This window comes from Periplaneta americana, chromosome 13 (genome assembly GCF_040183065.1).
Source record: "Periplaneta americana isolate PAMFEO1 chromosome 13, P.americana_PAMFEO1_priV1, whole genome shotgun sequence".
Lineage (NCBI taxonomy): Eukaryota > Metazoa > Arthropoda > Insecta > Blattodea > Blattidae > Periplaneta > Periplaneta americana.
The window spans coordinates 68,544,905-68,565,916 of NC_091129.1; the positions used below are offsets into that span (position 1 = coordinate 68,544,905).

Sequence of the window (21,012 nt, forward strand, 5' to 3'; positions counted from 1 at the left end):
AAATTAAATTTGTTGGGTAATCCATATTTTTGGTTAGACACATTTTTATTAATCTTCTATTTAATAAAATTAATGGATTAAGTACATATGATGATACTCCACCCCAAATTTATTATACCATATTGTATTAATGATTGTACTACCGGTAATGCTAAAAATAATATTCTCAATGCCTCCTTAGTGATAAAATTTCGAAATATTATGAATTTATGAATGGTCTTTCTTATAATTGTACACGTAAAATCAATTTGTCTGTCCCAACGTAAATGCTGATCAATAATAATTTCTAAATATTTGACTTGTGTATTAAACATAATGTATCAAATTGTATCTGTTGGCAGACTGTCTTTTATAGGAGGATGCTTTTCCTAACTAGAATATAAAAAAGTAAGAAAGAAAGAAAGAAAGAAAGAAAGGAAGAAGGAAAGACAGAAAAAAGAAGGAACTATAAAGATAGAGAGAATGAGACATGGACACAATATTTATTATTGTTTTCTCTTACTCATTACAGCAAAGTTTTATCCCTTCTTAATTGTTTGCTTTAAATTTATTAGTTTTAATAAGTTACTTTTGTTTATTTTATGTAAAATTAAGAGTAAAGATAGCCTCTTCACATGCCATGAGGGAACTTGTGGGGGATAGAGGTACAGCCTCATGCTTTCTTGACCTCAGCACTAGAATGAGGTAGTGTGGTGGGCACTACACTCCGACCGCCTTATACTCCCGGGAAAGATTCGACGCCCAATTTAATAGGAGGCTGAGTGAATCTCGGGGCCGTTCTGAAAGTTTGGCAAAGAGAAAATCCCGTCACCACCAGGGAACGAACCCCAGACCTTCCAGCTCGTAGTCAGCTGCTCTACTAACTGAGCTACCGCAAAAATACAGGTACCGTTAACAATATTGCATTATGATCCGTTCTTCTTTTTAAGTTGGTTATTTAGCGACGCTGTATCAGCTACTAGATTATTTAGCGTCGATGAGATTGGTGATAGCGAGATGGTATTTAGCGAGATGAGGTCGAGGATTCGCCATGAATTACCTGGAATTCACCTTACGGTTGGAGAAAACCTCGGAAAAAACCCAAACAGATAATCAGCCTAGGCGGGGATCGAACCCGCGCCCGAGCGCAACTTCAGACCGGCAGGCATGCGCCTTAACCGACTAAGCCACGTCGGTGGCTGATCCTTTCTTATGGCCCATAGAAAGATAATGACTGTTGTTACTCGAAACCTTGAGCTGACTACATGTTAACAGACAAAAAAATTACCAACATTAAGAATGATGTTTTTGTTGACATCATTACGAGCGGAGAAAATTACACAGTGTTCATCCTTTCTTGCGACCGTATTTCCCATGTACCTGCTTGCATTCTAAGTTCATGAATATCTTCTTTTGGGAATATTTTTATGTTTACTGAAGCTGGAAGATATTTTTCTGGGTTACTGGTACAGCTTCTGGAAAGACCTTCCCATTATTTCCATCCTTAATGAGGATTTCATGGAATATATTTATCATCCCCAAGGTCATTCGTGTCATTCAAGATCGACAGCTTATTACGATGTATTCAACTTAAAAATTGCTTCGCTCAGACACGTTCCAACCAAGTAGAGAAGAAGTCGCGTTTGGAGGCTACTCGTGTCTGACTAATATACATAATAATATAGGCTACTAGTTACAGTGTATATATCCAGTGCTCAATGTGTGTGGCATAAATACTAACACAGTAAGTAATAACATAAACTAGGGCTCAGCGTATGGATTACATTTTCATTACGTCTATTTTGGCATTAGTGGTTTCATTATATTATTATATGTATAATATATACAGGTTGTGAGGGATATAAGTGCCATTATTTTAACTGATGATTATTCATGTCATAAGGAAGAGAAAATGTCCTTACAATCTTTTTATAATCGCAAAATTTAACTAATTGTTAAAGTTTACAATATTAGACGTTTTGCAACGTTGCTGAATAGGAAGAAGTGACTTTATATGTACGCAGTACAGCTCAAGCGGGTGCAGACATACCGGTACAGATGCTCTGTTATAATACGGGAGTGGACCATGATAATACTGTTTTTACATGAAACGAGTAGCAAATACAAAATTTCAATCTCATTAATAGAATATTATGGTTAATTTACATTTTATGTAACAATATTGCTTCATTTTTAAACAAGAACGGTTTTCTGCACAAAATTACATGAACTTTTTTCTAATGCAAAATTTTAATCTCTCCCGCTTCCGTAAAGCTGTATCATTTTTTAACAAATTTCTGGTTCTATCATTTTCGAAATGGGGTAAGAGATTCCTAGTTTCTAAAAACCGTTGAGAAACTGCTACAAAAGTTCAGCGATTAGGTAACCTTCTTTGAGGAAAACGTTGACGGTACATTCTTCTTGTCTCACTTAAATTACGATGACTTCCTCCATAAATTAATAACATACGATATTCCTAAACTGTGAATGACACTGTAAGGTGTTTATCGAATACCTGGTACCGAACTGTCATCCGCTCGGCAGTAGAGCTATGGACAGGGAGCTTGAACTCAGCTGACATGTACGTAAGTCTGTGCAGAATAGTGCCTGCTGAACACGTTGCCACGTCTCTCACGCCAGAATATTAACAAATTTAAGCATGTAATCTTATTTAATTTCACGAAAACGTAATAGAACAGACAAATATGTATTTAAACTAATATTAACTCTTTGTAATTGTTTTCGTAATTTTACTAACGATATAAGCAGTATAACGCGAATAAAATAAGAAAAGAAATATTTTTTTCTGCGAAAACTGTCAAGTATTGACCCTATGTTGTATTGTGGACAGTTTTTGATCCTGTAGACCGTCCCCGAAGACTGTGAAAAGGACGGCACTTGACCCCTTACACTATATATATATATATATATATATATATATATATATATATAGTCGACCTGGTTGGCGAGTTGGTATAGCGCTGGCCTTCTATGCCCAAAGTTGCGGTGCTTAAATGCGACAGGCTAATGTCAGTAGATTTACTGGCATGTAAAAGAACTCCTGCGGGACAAAATTCCGGGACATCCGGCGACGCTGATATAATCTCTGTAGATGCGAGCGCCGTTAAATAAACTGTATTTTAAAATGTTTATTCGCTTGTTTCATAAATAACTATTTCAGTTGAAACTAGCCAATAAACCTGAATTTTTAACAGAAAAGGAAAAATTAATCATTGCATAACAAAGAATAATAGTTTAAGATACTGTTACATTATTGAAGCTCTAGATACTATTTTCTGCTAGTTTTATAAAATTAATACGTGGCGAACAGTCATAATTCATAGAATATTTGTAATTTATATTACGCAAATGAACAAATAAAAAAGATTTTGTACTCCTCACTCCTGTAATGAAAACAGAACATTGTAAGCAAATTACAATATGGATATTTAAACACATTTTTGAAAATGGTGGCCGTTCATTTCGATACAGGCTTCAGTTCTTTTGTGCATATTATCGCAGTATAGACTATTGTACCTAATTCCAATTGCCAGTTTCGTCCTTCGTACCAGTACCTCATGTTGAAATAATTCTATACCTACTCTATAAAAGAGTACCTTACGTACTGTAAATTTAATTTTCACTTCTGCCCGATCCAAAAAGATAAAATTACTCAGAAATGCTATCTACTGTCCGTTCAAGTGGTTTTGTCGCATGGTCGTAGAAGGGGGGGGGAAACACGTGACAGTTAATTACTTAACAAGGCCCTTTTAGTTAAGTTATTTTAAACAGTTGTATAATATTACGTAGACGTCCAATTCCTAACAGAATTTAATGTTCTCAGAAAAGAGCTAAGACAGCCCAGCTACTAGACTTATAGAGGGGCGAACAGAAGCAGGTGGGGTAAACCGGGATGCGACGTAGGCAAACGGACGACTGTACCTGTGCGAAAATATGATTCAATATTGAAAGTTCTTTCGTCACTGGAAAACGCGAACATATTTCTGGAACGTACTATACTCACTAACTAACTGCATACGCGGCCTCGGTTCTGTGTGGAGAGCGGTTGGAAGCTTAGTAGTAGAGGGGGTTGGAGTGAAGTACATTAAAAAACTCAGGTACAATAAAAATTGAAGTAAAAATAAAATAATGTCCCTGTATAAGACATACCTTCCAATTAATCTCTTCTTATACTGTATTTACAGGAAATAAGCGAAATGCGATGTATTTATGTATTAAAATACGGCTTTAACGTCAGTGACAGAGTCCGGTGTTTCAATAGGTAGGAAATAACTTATTTTTGTTAGTAGGCCTATGTCTTATGTTTTGTTTAGGTGGATGTCTGCCACAGTTCTGACAACTTTCTAGTGTGTAAAAAGAGAACAAGCGAAAGAAAGAAAGATATTAAATGAAAGAAATAGTAAAAGTTGGGGAAATTTTAGAACACGGACTGCACCTACCAAATTATGTCTTAAAATACTAAAAAGAGCAGATTTGTCTGAGTTTGTCGAATGCGCATCATTATATTTACGAAAAGGCACTTTTCAGTGCCAATAATTTATTTTGTGTGCACAAGGTTGGAATTTTGAAGTAAGAGGGAAAGGGTGCAGTCCGTGTTCTGGAGTCTATCCATTTTGTTACATGACTTGAATTCTTTTTTGTTCAGTCCTCGCTTTGCAAGTATTCAAAGAATGCGGTCATTCACAAGTAGCATAACCAAAGCTCGGAAGTTGGGGACTTGTGTCTTTGAACGTGGCTAAGCGACCGGACTTCAATGTCAACAAACTCCCGCTTCCAGCACGGAGGTACTGTCAGGTCTGCTATAAAAGTGGTTCCTGGCTGGAACAACATAATGATAATATTATGATAGGTTGAAACATCTAATTTTATAGCATATATATAAATAAACATGCAAAATACATCAAATTTACAGTTCTGCTCTGTACATTTCATTACAGTGTATGACTACATGCATTCGAAGATTTTCGAACCCATAAATTCTTCGTCTGTTAGTTACACATGATTTGAAACGAAGGAAACTTATTTCCACGTCACATGAAGTGACGGGAGCAAACTTTAATTTTTTTATTTTATTTATTTTAACTAGCTACCTAGTGAGTACAAATTGCATTTATAAAATAAAAATGTTTCTAGCCACTACCGTAAGAGTCAGGCTCGTGTACGGTGTGGTCTTAGTGAATAATATAACATAAAATTTACAAGGACAGTTTACTAAATACAGTAACTTAATTCAAACCAATAAGTACAACACAAGAGCAAGAATAAAGAAGAAAGGGAAAACGAGAGAAAAATACACATTTAATGTAAATTGACAATCCGACAGAAGCCAGTGATATTCGATAAAAACATGAATATAGTCGATAGAAATAAAAGGTAAAAAAAGTACATTTGTTACTATTATATATCATGGATAATTTTACAAAATTCTTTTTTAAAAGTTTCAATTTTAAAAAATTTCAAATTTGGAAAATGGTTTGAAATTTTATTATAAAGTCTTGGGCCTAAATAAAATACTGAATATTTCACTGTCACTTTTTCCTGTTCGATTTTCAGCAGATCTCGTATCTGAGAAAGATAAGTATATCCTAAATTTTTCTCGCAAATAGTTTTCAATTAGTGTATCACTACTAGGGAAGGTCCCTCTACGACTTGATCCATGGCTATGGACAACTTCTCCATCAATTTAAAGGACTGCAATGTCTTTCAATGAATGCCCGTTTCCAGCTCTAGTTTATGTGTGGTACAACTTACAAGATATAAACTCTGCATTAGAAGAAAATAATGTATCTCCTCAGAATTCCTCCACGAAATTCTGTACCTAAAATTTAAGAAATGCATTTTCAAACTTCCATAACACCCATTCGAATAACACGTATTTTCTATTTCCTCAAACAGACCGTTTACCTGTAATTCTCTTAATGTCATTAGCTTCGACGTGACACAGTTTATTCTTTCGTCTTCTTGCCATTCGATGTGACCACTTTCTTAGTACAAACGACTGTCCCTGAGCACTTGCAGCGTGAGCTTTGTGTACGTTATGCCTGTAACCTTACTCAAGCACACGACACACAAGTCCCCAAGATCCGAGCTTTGAGCATAACTATGTGACTCTATGATCAGCATGACGTTTTTATATTTTTAAGTTGATTATTTAACGACGCTGTAGTCCACCGCTATGGTCCCGTGGTAGCGCCTTCGCTCTCGAATCAAGCGGGCTGGGGTTCGATTCCCCGCTTGGAAAGAGTTGCGTGGGTGAGGTTTTTTCGGGGTTTTTCCCTCACTCCTTTGCATGAATACCAGGTAATTTTATCAGGCGTATGGAACCCTACTCATTCTCGCCACTTCCTTTCCTCCCTCATCATCCTTTCCTCACCATTCTGGTTCTCTTACTTGGTTTTCAGATCGCGCCTGCGGCGGCCCTCCGAAGCCGCTGACTCTCGGCCGGCCTCCGTGGATAGTCATGCATTGTAGCTGGTGGCCAGCAGCGGAACCCATTCCCCTACCGACGGGAAAGGGGGCTTACGCCTCAGACCGTTTGAGGGGGAAATGTAGGGGAGCTATTGGGGTGGAATGGTACACGGATTTGGATGAATGGGGGGACTGTTCGTTAGGGTGTTAGCAGTTAGGTCGGTTCAACATAGGTGGGGTCAGTGGGCTTGCAACTCACCTCTGGAGCGCATAATAGACCTCAGGTCGCGGTGCACAGGGATGTTCTCCTCCCGTCCTCATAGAGAGAGAGAGAGAGAGGGAGAAGATGTAACAATTACTGGGTTATTTACAATCGGTGAAATAGGTGTCAGCGAGGTAGTATTTGGCGAGATGAGGTCGAGTATTCACCTTAAGAGAGGGGAAACCTTGAAAAAAAAAAACCAACTAGGTAATCACCTCAAGCGGGAATCGAACCCACGATCGAGCGCAGCTCTCGATCAGCAGGCAAACGCCTCCGCCGATTGAGCTACGCCAGTGGCTTCAGTATGACGTAAAACCATTGTTTAAAAAATAATAAGACAAACGCAAAACAAATGGCATGGTAGCCTATCCATGTTTTCTACGACAAAGATATAAACATTTTTCCTACCAAAAATTGAATACAACTTTTCTGGATTTTGTAGCTGCTATGAAAGTATTGCTACTCTAGTCACTTCTGTTAAATTATTCGACATTCCTTGATAAATTCATTAACTTAAAAGAATTACAAAAGTACTTTATATGTATTTATGGTTCATATGAGGAGACAAAGAGGAAAGCAAAATTAGGAAAGACTGGAGAATGCTGGGTTTGGAGTGAAATACCTGCCTTTGTGCAAAACACTATGAATGAATGAATATATGTACATAAAGCGCAGCTTAAAGGATATTTAAAAGTTTAAACATTTGACTATCCTCATTTCAAAAGCTGTTTACCATTACGTTATTTTACAACAGTCGCTTATTCAAATAGAATACATTTTTACCGTGAAGTAATTTGTGATGCAAATAAAAATACACCCTGTCGTCTTGGCCAGACTGAATAGGAGACAAAAAGTTAAATTGAATTATTTATGGCTGTTTTACATCTGCAGTGCACTCCTCTGCCCCATTCCTAATCCGCTATCTTCACTGAGAGTTGAAGAAAGGAAAACTACAACAAAAGGTAAAAGGTGAAGGTAACCCATTTACACGCCATGAAGGCTCATAGGGTACATGGAGGTAGAATTCCATGCTTTCACGACGTTGACACTATAATGAGGTAGTATAGTCAACACTACGCTCCGGGAAACCCAATCTGACAGAAGCTGAGTGGACCCAAGGTCCGTTGTGAAAATATTGGCAAGAAGAAAACTTCCCGGCTATTCGCGATTGAATCCAGAATAGTCTGCTTTACAAGTATTACTTGAACTTTAAAATGTAAATACGATTTTACTTTACTTTCGAATTCGAATTATTTTCTATGCATTCCTCGATAAGTTCCGAAATATTCCGAATGTGCTAGAATAATCTTGCTTTTTCGGATGGTGACTCAGTTATAATGTATTATTGCTACAATTTTATATGTATATGCTATTTTATTTCCAATATAGTTTAAGTATGATTATGAACTTTAACGGAGAGGAACGTGTATTGTTTAATTAATACTGTATTGTGCTTATGTTACATTTTTCTTTCATTATGCAGGGTGGAAGTAAAATAACCCTGCAGATTGAAAGGGACGATATGCTACACTTAAATTAGGCCTACTAGACAACCTATATTACGTTTTGTAATTTAATGCAGATTTGAGCAGTCAGGCAACATCGCCGCCAACAGACATTTTCTCTATTCTCGTAATACACATGTAAGAGGCAGAGTCATGCAGATTGGTCCAAGTCCACGGGCTTGCCCACCGCTGATCACAAGGGGCTAAGCGGTGTCGCACGGAACTAGCCCGTGCCGTCACCCTGCACCGCCGCACGGGTCACGGCGGACTGCTTGTGGAGCGGTTTAGTGCGGTGAACTTGTTTGTATCAAAGCATGAGCCCAAGCTTCCACTTCTATCAGTTACTTATGAATTGAGTTGGCGCGGGTTTGTGCTTGTATGTACGGTTCGATCAACGATCAGCTACTGTTTCAAACACTTGATTTCTGTTTTTCAAAATGAGTCCAAATAATGGTGCATCGCAAAGAAAATACAGTCTCTGTGAGGCTGTTATTACACTATCAAAGTTCTTTGACAAAGAATATTATGATAAAATATTGCATCAAAGATCTTTGATAAAAGATAGGATTTGGGGTATATTACACTACATGAAATCTTTTCAGAAAATTTTATCAAACATGCCTAAAATTAGGAACAAATCTCTCCTAACACTTGTTCTACAACAATGAACACGTGTTCCGTGGATTTGTTGATACTAATATTTGCGCGTTAAGTTTACGATTTGTTTATACTGTTATTTACGCGTTAGGTTTATAACACCATGAATAAATATCTAGTCAGGGGTTAAACCATGGATTGCAAGACGTGATAAGAGAGATACATCTAAACTTATTGAAAGAGCTACAATGAGAGGACTTGAAAAGTTATACAAATTATTATAAAATATTATTTACTTACAAATGGCTTTTAACGAACCCGCAGGTTCATTGCCACCCTACATAACCCTGCCATCGGTCCCTATCCTGTGCAAGATTAATCCAATCTCTATCATCATATCCCTCTTTCCTCAAATACATTTTAATATTATCCTCCCATCTACGTCTCGGTCTCCCCAAAGATCTCTTTCCCTCCGGCCTCCCAACTAACACTCTATATGCATTTCTGGATTTGCTCATATAATATTAATATTATATTATAAAATTATTTATTTACATTTCATTTGCTTCATACTCCGATATCAAAATGTTTGTGGTAGCAACAGTCCAGTTATATTTGCGTGCCGCCATATTTGTTTCACGGAATATAAATATTTTATCAAAGGTAACAAGCTGCACTCATATTTTATAAAAGATATTTTATGAAAGGAACTTTTATAAAAGAAAACCCATTACACTGTCATATATTGTATAATATATATTTTATAAAAAGATCTTTGCCAAAAAATTTTGATAGTGTAATAGCAGCCCGGAAAAACTTTATCACAGACACCGGCCGTTAAAACATACATTCTAAAATGCAATCTATCTAGAGGAAAAGTATTGAAGGAGAAAATCGCAGTAAGAAAGTTAAAAAATACAGAGTCGGATGAAAATTTTAAAAAGTACCATAGGGACAGTTTCTAAATCTGTGTTCGACAGCAGTGGAAAATATTTTAATTTTGTACTGTGTCCGGTGTGCTCATGCCACACATCAAGCGAAAGCACAACTAGCGCGCAAGCAGGAAAACAGTAGAATGCAATCAACTGGTGGGATGACGTCACTGCAGTGCTGAGACGAGTGCTGAGGAGTGCGGTGGGCTAAGCTGGGCTGCGAAGCCAACCGCAACGGGCTAGGAAGCGTCCGCGCCAAGCAGTGTTGGTATTGGGTGGTCTGGGCTGCTTATGCATTAGGACTGACAGTGTTGCGCTGAGGGCCAATCTGCACGACTCTGGTAAGAGGTCAACAAACTCAGGCTGTCTAACTGCCTCCAACTGCCTCTTTGGCTACAGCGATGCAAACTTATCACGTTGTTCAGTGGCTTCAAATTATATGGCTTATAAATTAAATTTACACAAAAACCGTCTACGCCATTGAAATACGCTAGGGATAAATGATTATTTATTTATCGATATGAAGAAACATGACGATCTTACTCGCAACAGTTCGTAAGAGAGTGTTAAATATTTGAAGAAAAAAAAACACTTTTTTTTTTTAAGAAAATTATGGATTTCTCACCAATATCTTATTACACTTTTTTGTTACATACAACATGAGCTATTTGCTTTGAAAATCTACAATGTTATTTCACTTCCATTCTGAATTTTTATTATTTAAGTAATAATAATTTACTTAAATAATAATAATAATTTAAATGAGAAGAATATATGTAATCTTGAAGGGCCAGTATTAAGAATATTAATTCGAAATAGTGGAATATTTGCCATGGAGATGATACAAATAAATAAGATGGTGATGATGGCAATAAAATCGGATAATTTTGAATAATTTCGAGGGAAAAATTTTTCCGGGGCCGGGTATCGAACCCGGGACCTTTGGTTTAACGTACCAACGCTCTACGAACTAAGCTACCCGGGAACTCTACCAGACACCGATCCAATTCTTCCCTCTATATCCACAGACCTCAAAGTGGGCTGACAACCGTCAAGCAACCAACACTGAGTGCACACTAACTCCGTGTGACTTAAATTGTGGCTTTCTGTTAACGAACAGTGACGTGTATTATGCAAATGAACCCGGCCGCGGAACAATTTTTCCCTCGAAATTATTAAAATCAACTTTACCGGGAATTATACCTGAAAGCTTGATTTGCGGCAATAAAATCGTCAATTAGGAGAGTTCAAAGTTAGGAAAATCTAGAAAGTATGCGCCATTTCGTGTACTTTAAACCTGATAACAAAGCTATGTCAGCACTGTTGAAGTGTTGACCGTCAGTCTTAACCGCTGTACGGCATCCAAGTGAAGTAAGTTATTCCATCATTTTTTCTTAAAACTAATTAATAGACGCTAGCAGATATTATCGTATCACAACCTTTATTATTACATCAGAATTGAGCATATGGAGGAATTCACGATATTAACAATCAATTTACAACGTCATCTTATCTTCTCACGACAACATTAATACGGGATTAAGTTGAATTGTCTAAAGTTGGACTTGACATTTAGTAATACGTCGGATTCTTAAAGATTTTACAAATGTCACATTTTATGGTATTTTTGAAAAATTTTGCTTCTATCATGGCAGCATCTGATGGTTTTAAATAAATTCTAATAATTTATGCTCATTGACATTTCAATGCATATCTAGAGCCCGGACGTTTGGCAAAATACCTTTTTTACAGGGTAGTAAATCATTATTTGAATAGATATAAATGTGATTTGGGGTAAATCAAAGTGATAGGACCAATTTTTATTTTACCTATTTTTCCTTTTTAAGGTGTTTCTTACTAATAAATGCCTTTTTTGTCATTTTAAAGCAATATTTCTTGTTTATTTGCAATTATCTGCTTTAATACTATTGGTGTAATATGAATAATGATCGACAATCCACAGTTACAAATATAATATTGTCATGTCTTCACGTTACCAACAATCAGCTTTATAATTTTAAATACAGTATTAAGCTCGTTCTCATACAATTTGTCACGTAGCATTTTCATTGTTTGCTTTCATATTTTCAAATCTTACTGTTACAATTTTGTACTACATGTGTGTATTACTGTAGGAGAATAAAATTTGAGTGAGGAACAGTCAGTTATTGTCGGGTGACATAAGGTGTAAGATCGGTTAGCTAGAATGCCTAAATTCAGTAAACCATAGATAAGTAAACTTCATGCTCGCGTTAGTGAATTTGGTGCGCATGTGTTTTCAACCGAAGGAACAGTTTTGTTGCCTAAGGTTTATAAAAAGACAGTTAATCATGAAAAAAAGGATTTTATAAATCAACATGTGTCACCTACGAAGTAAATATGTGAGTTATGTTGATATAATTTAAATTTATTGCTAAAATGTATCATGTTTTTTTTTTAATTTATAATGCCTTTTTTCAAAGATTATTGTGCCTTTTTTTCCTGCCTATTTTAACTGTTATACATGCCTAAACATCCGGGATCTACATATTACACATAAGCAAGTCACTTTTTACACAGTATATAACAAGCCGCTCTTAATTTATCTTCAAATTCGCAATTGTATAATACACATTTTCACAAGCACAATAATGTAATATTTGATAATGTTATATGTTACCTAATGATGCCCCAGGGGAGCGAAAACGTTTGCATCTGTACTAATAATAAATCTGTAGCCGAAATTTTTCTGGTAATTTTCGATTTTCCAAAAATAATTGGTCCTAACATATATACTTACTAAACGTAACGCCGCAATATGAGAACGTTATAATCATGGGTGACTTCAATTCAAACTTACTTGACTTACATTCTAGTACGACTAAAAGACTTAAATCATTCTTTCAGTGCCTTGATATGGTAATCCTACCCCTAGCTCCCACACATCATACGGAAGGTACAGACACATTACTGGACTTGATAATTACTAACAATGTCGACAAAATACTGACGCATGGACAGTTGCCTGCACCAGGACTATCAGGGCATGATATCATTTATCTATCGTTTAATCTGCAGTGTCCTAAATCGACTCCTAGAGTAATTACTTACAGGGATATCAAAAGAATAGATGATATTGCACTGAAAGAAGACGCTGCGCAACTTCCATGGCACATGATCTGGACATTACGAACTGTAGACGAGAAAGTAGACTTATTCAATACGTTAATACTTCAACTTTATGACAAACACGCACCATTAAAGACCAAACATACCAGAAAGACCCCAGCCCCTTGGATGACGACTGAAATACGTAGCCTGATGTCCGAACGCGACTTAGCCTATAGGAAATACACCCGCAATAAAAACGACGAATATTTTAACTTATATAAACACCTAAGAAACAGAACGACTCAACTAATAAGAAACGCTAAACTCAAATACTCCTACAAACTTATAGAGCCCAACACAACCCCTTCCGAGTTATGGAAAAATCTGAAGGTCATTGGACTTGGAAGGGCTAGTGAACAAGCAGACATACCCATCCCACTTGACCGATTGAACGAACACTTTGTAAAGGACCCGACCTTAAACAACACAACGAAACAAGACACAGTTTTGCCTGACTCAGCTCCCCCAACTCGAGACAAATTCTATTTTACTGACGTCACTCCTATTGACGTAATGAAAGCCATCCGACGCATCAAGACGAAAGCTCAAGGGCCAGACAACATTAGCATATTACTCATACAGAAAATACAAGACATAGTAATACCTACAATTGCACACATATTCAATAGTTCCTTAATCACTTCAACTTTCCCTAAAATATGGAAGCAAGCTTTCGTTCTTCCTCTTCCAAAAGTCAAAGTTCCCACCGACCCGAACGACTATAGACCAATCAGTATCCTGCCAGCCATATCAAAAGCACTGGAAAGAATCGTACACAGACAAATTACTAACTACATGAACGAACACAAACTATTCGACAAGTATCAGTCAGGTTTCAGAGCTGGACACAACACAAGCACTGCTCTACTTAAAGTGACAGAAGACATTCGTGAAGCAATCGACTCTAATAAAGTAACAATACTAACACTTCTTGACCTTAGCAAAGCTTTCAACTCTGTAAATTTCGACCTGCTCACCCATAAATTGAGAAATCTGCATTTGTCAAAGACTGCTGTGAGTTGGTTCGAATCCTACTTACGGGAAAGACAACAATGTGTTGTATCCGGGAATCGAAGCTCTTCCTGGTTTAACATAACATCAGGTATACCACAGGGTTCGGTACTCGGACCATTGTTGTTCACGATATATGTCAGTGATATTACATCTCATGTAAGGCATTGTAACTATCACTTGTATGCTGACGACCTTCAATGCTACATCTCTTCCCGCTTAGATCGAATAAATGACGCTATAGATAAATTGAACAAAGACATTGACTCGATTGTGACATGGACAAAGAAATTCCATCTTAATATCAATCCTGGAAAGACACAAGCAATCATATTAGGACACAAACGGCAAACCGACGCTGTAAAGCACCTCGACATTTCCCCCGTTAAAATAAGTACAGTGCATATCCCTTTCAGTTCTTCGGTAAAAAATCTTGGCATTCACATGGATAATAATCTCAACTGGGACATGCAAATCACAGAAACCTGCAGAAAAGTATATTCTATTATTCATGTGCTAAAAAGGATAAATGTTCATCTTCCCTCTTGCTTAAAAAAGTCCCTTGTGCAGACCCTTGTATTTCCCCATTTTGACTATGCTGACATTTTACTGACTGACCTTTCCAGCGACAACAAAATGAAACTTCAACGTGCTCATAATTTGTGTGTACGTTTTGTAAGCAATGTTCGTAAATATGATCATATTACCCCATCCCTGGAAGCAATAGGTTGGCTTAAACTAGATAAGAAAAGAAATTTACATTCACTTCTCTTTCTCTTCGAAATCTTGAACTCTTCTATTCCTTCGTACCTGTCGTCTCGCTTCACTTACCTTTCTTCCCACCACAATCTGAACACACGCTCTCGCCATGAAACAATACTAACAATACCATCCCATCGCACCTCCTCATACTCATCCTCTTTCACAATAGCCCTGCCAAGACTCTGGAATTCGTTACCTGCTAGCATCAGGGACTGTCGAAATAAAATTCAATTCAAACGCAAACTTACTAGGCACTTGGTCAGTAATTGAGACTCGTTCAGACATGGTTTCTTGTAAATAGTTCTTTTAATCTACCACAAAATATCTCAATATCCGGTAATTTCATCACTATAGAATTTTGTTATTGTAGGTTTAATTTGTAATTTAGTAAATACAAAAATATTCTTTGTTCTTAACTTCTATGATAAAATGTCTAGCTTTCATTAATCAGGTATTCTTGTCGTACTTTAATTTTTATTGTAATTGTAATTGTAAATTTAATATTAATTGTAATCTTATTGTTCATGTTATAGTTGTAATCCCCTGGTAGAGGGGCAGAGAAGGCCTGACGGCCTTATCTCTACCAGGTTAAATAAATAAATCTAATCTAATCTAAATCTAATAATTAACCACCCTGAAACCGAAAGTCGCTTTTTTGAAATTTTTGTTTGTATGTCTGTCTGTCTGTATGTTTGTTACCTTTTCACGCGATAATGGCTGAACGGATATCGATGAAAATTGGAATATAAATTAAGTTCGTTGTAACTTAGGTTTTAGGCTATATGACATTCAAAATACATTACTTAAAAAGGGGGTTATAAGGGGGCCTGAATTAAATAAATCGAAATATCTCGATTATTATTGATTTTTGTGAAAAATGTTACATAACAAAAGTTTCTTTAAAAATAATTTGCGATAAGTTTTATTCCTTAAAAAAGTTTGATAGGACTGATATTTAATGAGATAAACGAGTTTTAAAATTAAAATAACTGCCATCTAAGGCCGTGTAATGAATTAAAAAACAAATGACTTCGCCTATAAGGGGCCTTGGACAGCAACAATCGAAAGCTATGAAAGATAGCCTACAGATAATGTTTCTGTCTTTGTATGAAGTAATAACGGATGTTAAATTAACCGATTTGTATAATTAATTGTTATTTCACCATTGGAAAGTGTAGTTTCTCTAGATGGACATAATGCTATAATGTTATTACAGTAACTTCTGAGTGAATCGAGGACAGGTAAGATTAAAATAACTTCTTATACACAGAAAACTTAATAGGCTATTTTGTGCATTCATTAAACTATGGTTGCATGTAATAACAAATAAGAAACATAAAGGAATTGTCATTGCATCAAATGAGTGGTCTCTGGACGAAAATGATCCCATTTTAATAATTTAGATACAATTTAAATTAAGTAACGTATTAAACGATTTATCCTTCTATCAAATACGAATGTTCCCTGGATCAAACGTCGTATTTTAATTATGTAATTACTTTATATTTATTTCTAACAGGTGCAACGGAGTGCACGGGTACGGCTAGTTTATAAATAAATTTAGAACAAATGTTATAAAAATTTACTTGTATTCTATGTTTATTATATGGTAAATCATAAAGACTGATATTTTAAAGTTTAATGGAATTATATTATAATATTGTTTCTATATTTAATTATTATGAAACAATTATTTAATTATCAAAAATTACTCTAATTGAAATTTAAATATCTACAAATGTAATTGAAAATATTTTAATCAATAATAATAATAATAATAATAATAATAATAATAATAATAATAATAATAATAATAAATTTCTAACCTACTTGATTTCTGGAAGTATACATAAAAACTTCAGCTTTCTAACTTCATTAGCATTGCAAATCAAGATTTCAGGTATAACTCCCCGTAAAGTTGATTTGAATAATTTCGAGGGAAAAATTTTTCCGGAGCCGGGTATCGAACCCGGGACCTTTGGTTCAACGTACCAACGCTCTACCACTGAGCTACCCGGGAACTCTAGCATTATACCTGAATAGTGAGGAGAACGCCACGCACCTAAAATTATGCCTAACACCTTAAAATACTTCTAAATGATCCATTATAACGCTGTAAAGATTGCATCAAATTATGATTATAACTTTTAGTGCATTTGCAGTTCAAATAATTAGCAAATTTATAAAGATATGTCCACGCTTTCACAAACAAGTCCCATTAGAATCTAATATTTGAAAGAAATTTCAACAAAATAATTATAGCTTAATATTTCTGAGTCTGCCTCTGTTCTCTTCTCCCTCATCATGTCATATTCAGTGTCACTTTTCAATTGCACGGACGTAAGCGACAGGACTATGTGTAACCTCCAATGGACAAATAATAATACTCTAAGCGAGATTCATATCATAACCGTGGCCTATATATAACGCCAATGCTTCGCCTTAACGTCGATAACACCCTTTTGTATAAAATTAAAAAATGACATTAAAAGTTACCGGAAAATAAAAACTGTTTACTCAGATTGTGCATGGAACTCCGTAGTTTCCAAACCACTTCAGAAAGAAAAAAGAGAAGTTATGCATGCTACACTCGAACGGTAGGATACATATTTAATATTCTGCACAAAATTGCTTATATCTCACACCTGTGATGTTCCGTCAACAAAAAGAAATAAAGATACGAAAGAATATTCCAGTTCACGTCGCATTAAGTTACAATGCGTCATTTGTAGTATTTATTCGCTTTTGACGGCAGGGTAGCTGAGTTAGTACAGTAATTGACTACGGATTGAAAGGTCCAAGGTTAAATTCCGGGTGGCGATGCGCGATGGAGGGATTTTCTCGTTTTCAAACTTACAGAACGGCCCTTGGGTCTTTCAGCATCCTATCAAATTGAGTAAAATTATGTCTGAGAGTGGTACTGACATCACTTCATTCTAATGCCGAGATCGTAAAGGAATAGAGCTTTACCTCCATTTGCCTTCATTGCGCCTAAAGACAGAACCATCATCATATTCATACGAGACATTTTAGAGACAGACTTCTATGCCTGAGACTTCAACTGTGCATTGTTTTCTGTCGGAGGACTTAGTCTACTTCAAGCAATTAGTTCAGCAGAATAATCATAAATACAATACTAACTTTTTACACTTATTAGGCCTACACCGCATTGGCTTTAAAGTTTATATCAAAGAAAGAGTCTAAAAGACAAAGGAAGGTAGAAATGTCTAACACAAGACGGGGACATGTAACTAGTCTATGTGAGAGAAGGATATTCTCAAATTCTCTAACCAGAATCGAACTGTGGCTCATTAAATTTGTAGTCATAAACGTTACTATGCAGTGGCGGTTCCTCGGGGGAGGGAAGGGAGGAACGTCTTCCTCACATTTTTCTTCTTTTGAAAGTAAATACCAAATAAAATATGTGCCTTGAAATTCGAGGAAAATTCGATAATTTTTAAGTTCACAGCTATCAGAAAACATCGGTTGATCGAGTTTTAAACGATGCGCTGATGTGCTGCGCGAAAACTGTGAGGAGGATGCGAGTTTATTTGTGAGGAGGAAAGTCAATCCTTTCCTCCTTCACTGCAGTTAACACACATAGACAACAGCGCACTTGCGGCCAGAGAAAGAAGGAGAGTTTTAAAGCAAGTAAATGAACGGATAGGGAGGAGATCCTCCTCTGATTCTGCGCATGGGCGGGAATAGTGTAGCAGACAGAAACCGACTGGTCGTGCAGCAAGCTCGCTACCGCTGCCATCTAGCGATATTGCATTCAACCAGACTATAACACATAGGAGGCATAATAAAAACAGTTTTAAAGCAGAGCTATGAAAGACACCATAAAAACTCTATTAAAATTATAAATCAAATATTGTTCATTGCACTTTATACAGGCTACTATTCATGATTTGAAACTTTCGAGGATATTTGAAAGTTAAAGTCGGGTTTATATAAAACAAAGAGGATGTAGTTCTACGTTAGTATCGCAGATCTTTTGGCACTTGAAATTCACTTACATTCATTGTCTACTAGACAGGGCGACAGCCAAGTTGTCAGTTTTGTACAAATATATTTGAAATTGAAAGTACCTTAAACTACATTATTTTTAACATAAAAATTAATCGGCTACCGGCAGCTCAAACTATATTTCAACAATAATGGTAGTATGACTAGTATGACTTTATAAGAACTGATATTCTTCAGAAGCATGTGATACTGAACTTGTAAAAGTACATATGAGGCGTTTAGTTGCAAAATCAGATACATCACTAAAACATAATTTTTTAGTATAAAGGAAAAATGTTTGCAAGGAACCAAGGATTTGCAACCAATGCTATTATTTCATCATACAAATCCATGTGATGTATCTGGCTTTGGAGCATAACAGTGCTATAGCAGTTGTAGAATCATATGAAGATATGAAATATAACATTAACTCATTTTCGAAAAAAGTGATGTATCTGATTTTGCAACTACACGCCTCATATGGCAACATAGAACATGTGAGTGGGTGCAGTGTTCTTGCTTTCCTAACAGATTATTTCCCATTCCCTCTTCCGTAAAACGGTTCCGGTTACGTGTTAGTAGCTAGTCTCTTCCCACACATGTGATACTGAAGAGTGCGCGAAAAATGCTGCGAGGTTGTGAATTTCCTTGTAATTGTTAATTTGTGCAATTATTCAACAATGAATTGAAGTGAAAACACATATTTTGGACAATTTAGGAAACTCAGTTTACAAAAACAGATTAATGCTATACAAAAGGGAAGGCCAACCCCAAAACTACCTGGTCTTACATGTATGCATGTAGGCCAGCAGTGACCAAACTGGGTATCGTGATTACATCGTGTAATCAAAAACCTTCATACTGGTAAGGGAAGGGGAGTTTCCTGTACATTGCTCTCTGTCTCGCTCACGTACTGAAGGTAAACAGTGTAGGTATTATGTCGCTCTACAAACCCCTCTGTCTCTACGAGCAGGAACAGAAGATTTCGTACAGAATGGGAAAAGGAATTTATTCGCTGTTTGTTGGAGAAAATGTAATATGTTGCTTTGCCCAACGGTTCAATTAGTAGTAGTATATAGAAGCAACATTCAGGCATTATGCTGAATACACAGGCATAACAGGTATTATTAATATTACTATAATTATCATTATTTATCAGCAAGTGTTACCATAATTTTTATATACGTACCTCATTATATAGGCCTATATCTTCCCTTGAATCATAGAATAATGACTACGCTATATCCATTATAATTTCTGTTTTAGTCTTGTGGTGATTATTAGGCCTATCCGTTATTTACTAGTTATTGATTTAATAATAATAATAATAATAATAATAATAATAATAATAATAATGATAATAATAATAATAATATTATTATTATTATTATTATTATTATTATTATTATTATTATTATTATTATTATTATTATTATTATTATTATATAGAGAAACTGATTGAATATTACGTGCTAGTGTAGTAATGAAACGAGCTATTAAACTCCAAGAACTGAAATCAGCCTTCAATCATCGTCATGAAGGGAAAGCTGACATAAATAAATGTAAGGAAGCCAGCTATCTACTGGCGAACGAAATAGTAGCTCGTTCTCCTAAACCTTCCAACGAAGGAGAGTTTTATAAAAGCGTAATGATCAAAGTGACTGAAATAATTTGTCCAATGAAAGTTTTTAATTAATTTTGAAAAACTACGCATTTCTGGACTAGATATCCAGAAGAGAATTCAGGAAATTTCTGCTTGTGTTCATGAAGAATATTTAAAAAAAAGCAAGAAATTTGTAGGTAGGTCTATATATTTTTTATTGATTTTCTATGACAGCAGTGACATTACTGATACGACAAAGCTTGCTATTTTTATTCGCGGGATTGATGAAGAACTCAATGTTAGTGCACGAACCACCACTGGTTCTAGTTTTCATGCCATGTACCTCTCCCCGTCTTAGGCTGTCTCTCGCATGTAATCAGTGCCGTTCGAGTTTTGGTCACTGCTGATGTAGGCTAATTTATAGCATGTTTCATTCAAGAAGGTGTCATTTTGTAATAATTTCTTTCCTCTATTAAGAAATATGCAGGAGCCGCTACTGATACTATGTGAGATACAGTTGAGCGAAGGAGGGTTCATTCTTCATTACCGTCATCATTACCAACATCTTCAAGGGTTAACCTATTCAGATTATTCCATCTCTAGGGTACTGTTCATACACATTTCGCTAGCCCGCGCTACGAGCGTGCTAAACTAGCATTCATATATCATATCGCTAACAATGGTTTATGAATACGAAAAACGTTAGTTCACTGATCATCCACCGGAAGCCTGCGCTAAGAATGTCTATGAATACTGCCATTAAGAAATTAACTA

At 36.0% G+C, this 21,012-nt stretch overlaps 1 protein-coding gene across 1 annotated transcript in view; it reads left to right on the top strand.

The window, feature by feature from the left end:
• The first annotated feature begins 1,568 nt into the window (after positions 1-1,568).
• LOC138712018 (cytochrome P450 6k1-like) overlaps positions 1,569-21,012 on the top strand; it is a 64,115-nt gene continuing 44,671 nt past the window's right edge. Inside the window, exon 1 of the mRNA XM_069843402.1 lies at positions 1,569-1,723. The gene's annotated coding sequence lies outside the window, so the exon portion shown is untranslated. The remainder of the gene's footprint in view (positions 1,724-21,012) is intronic.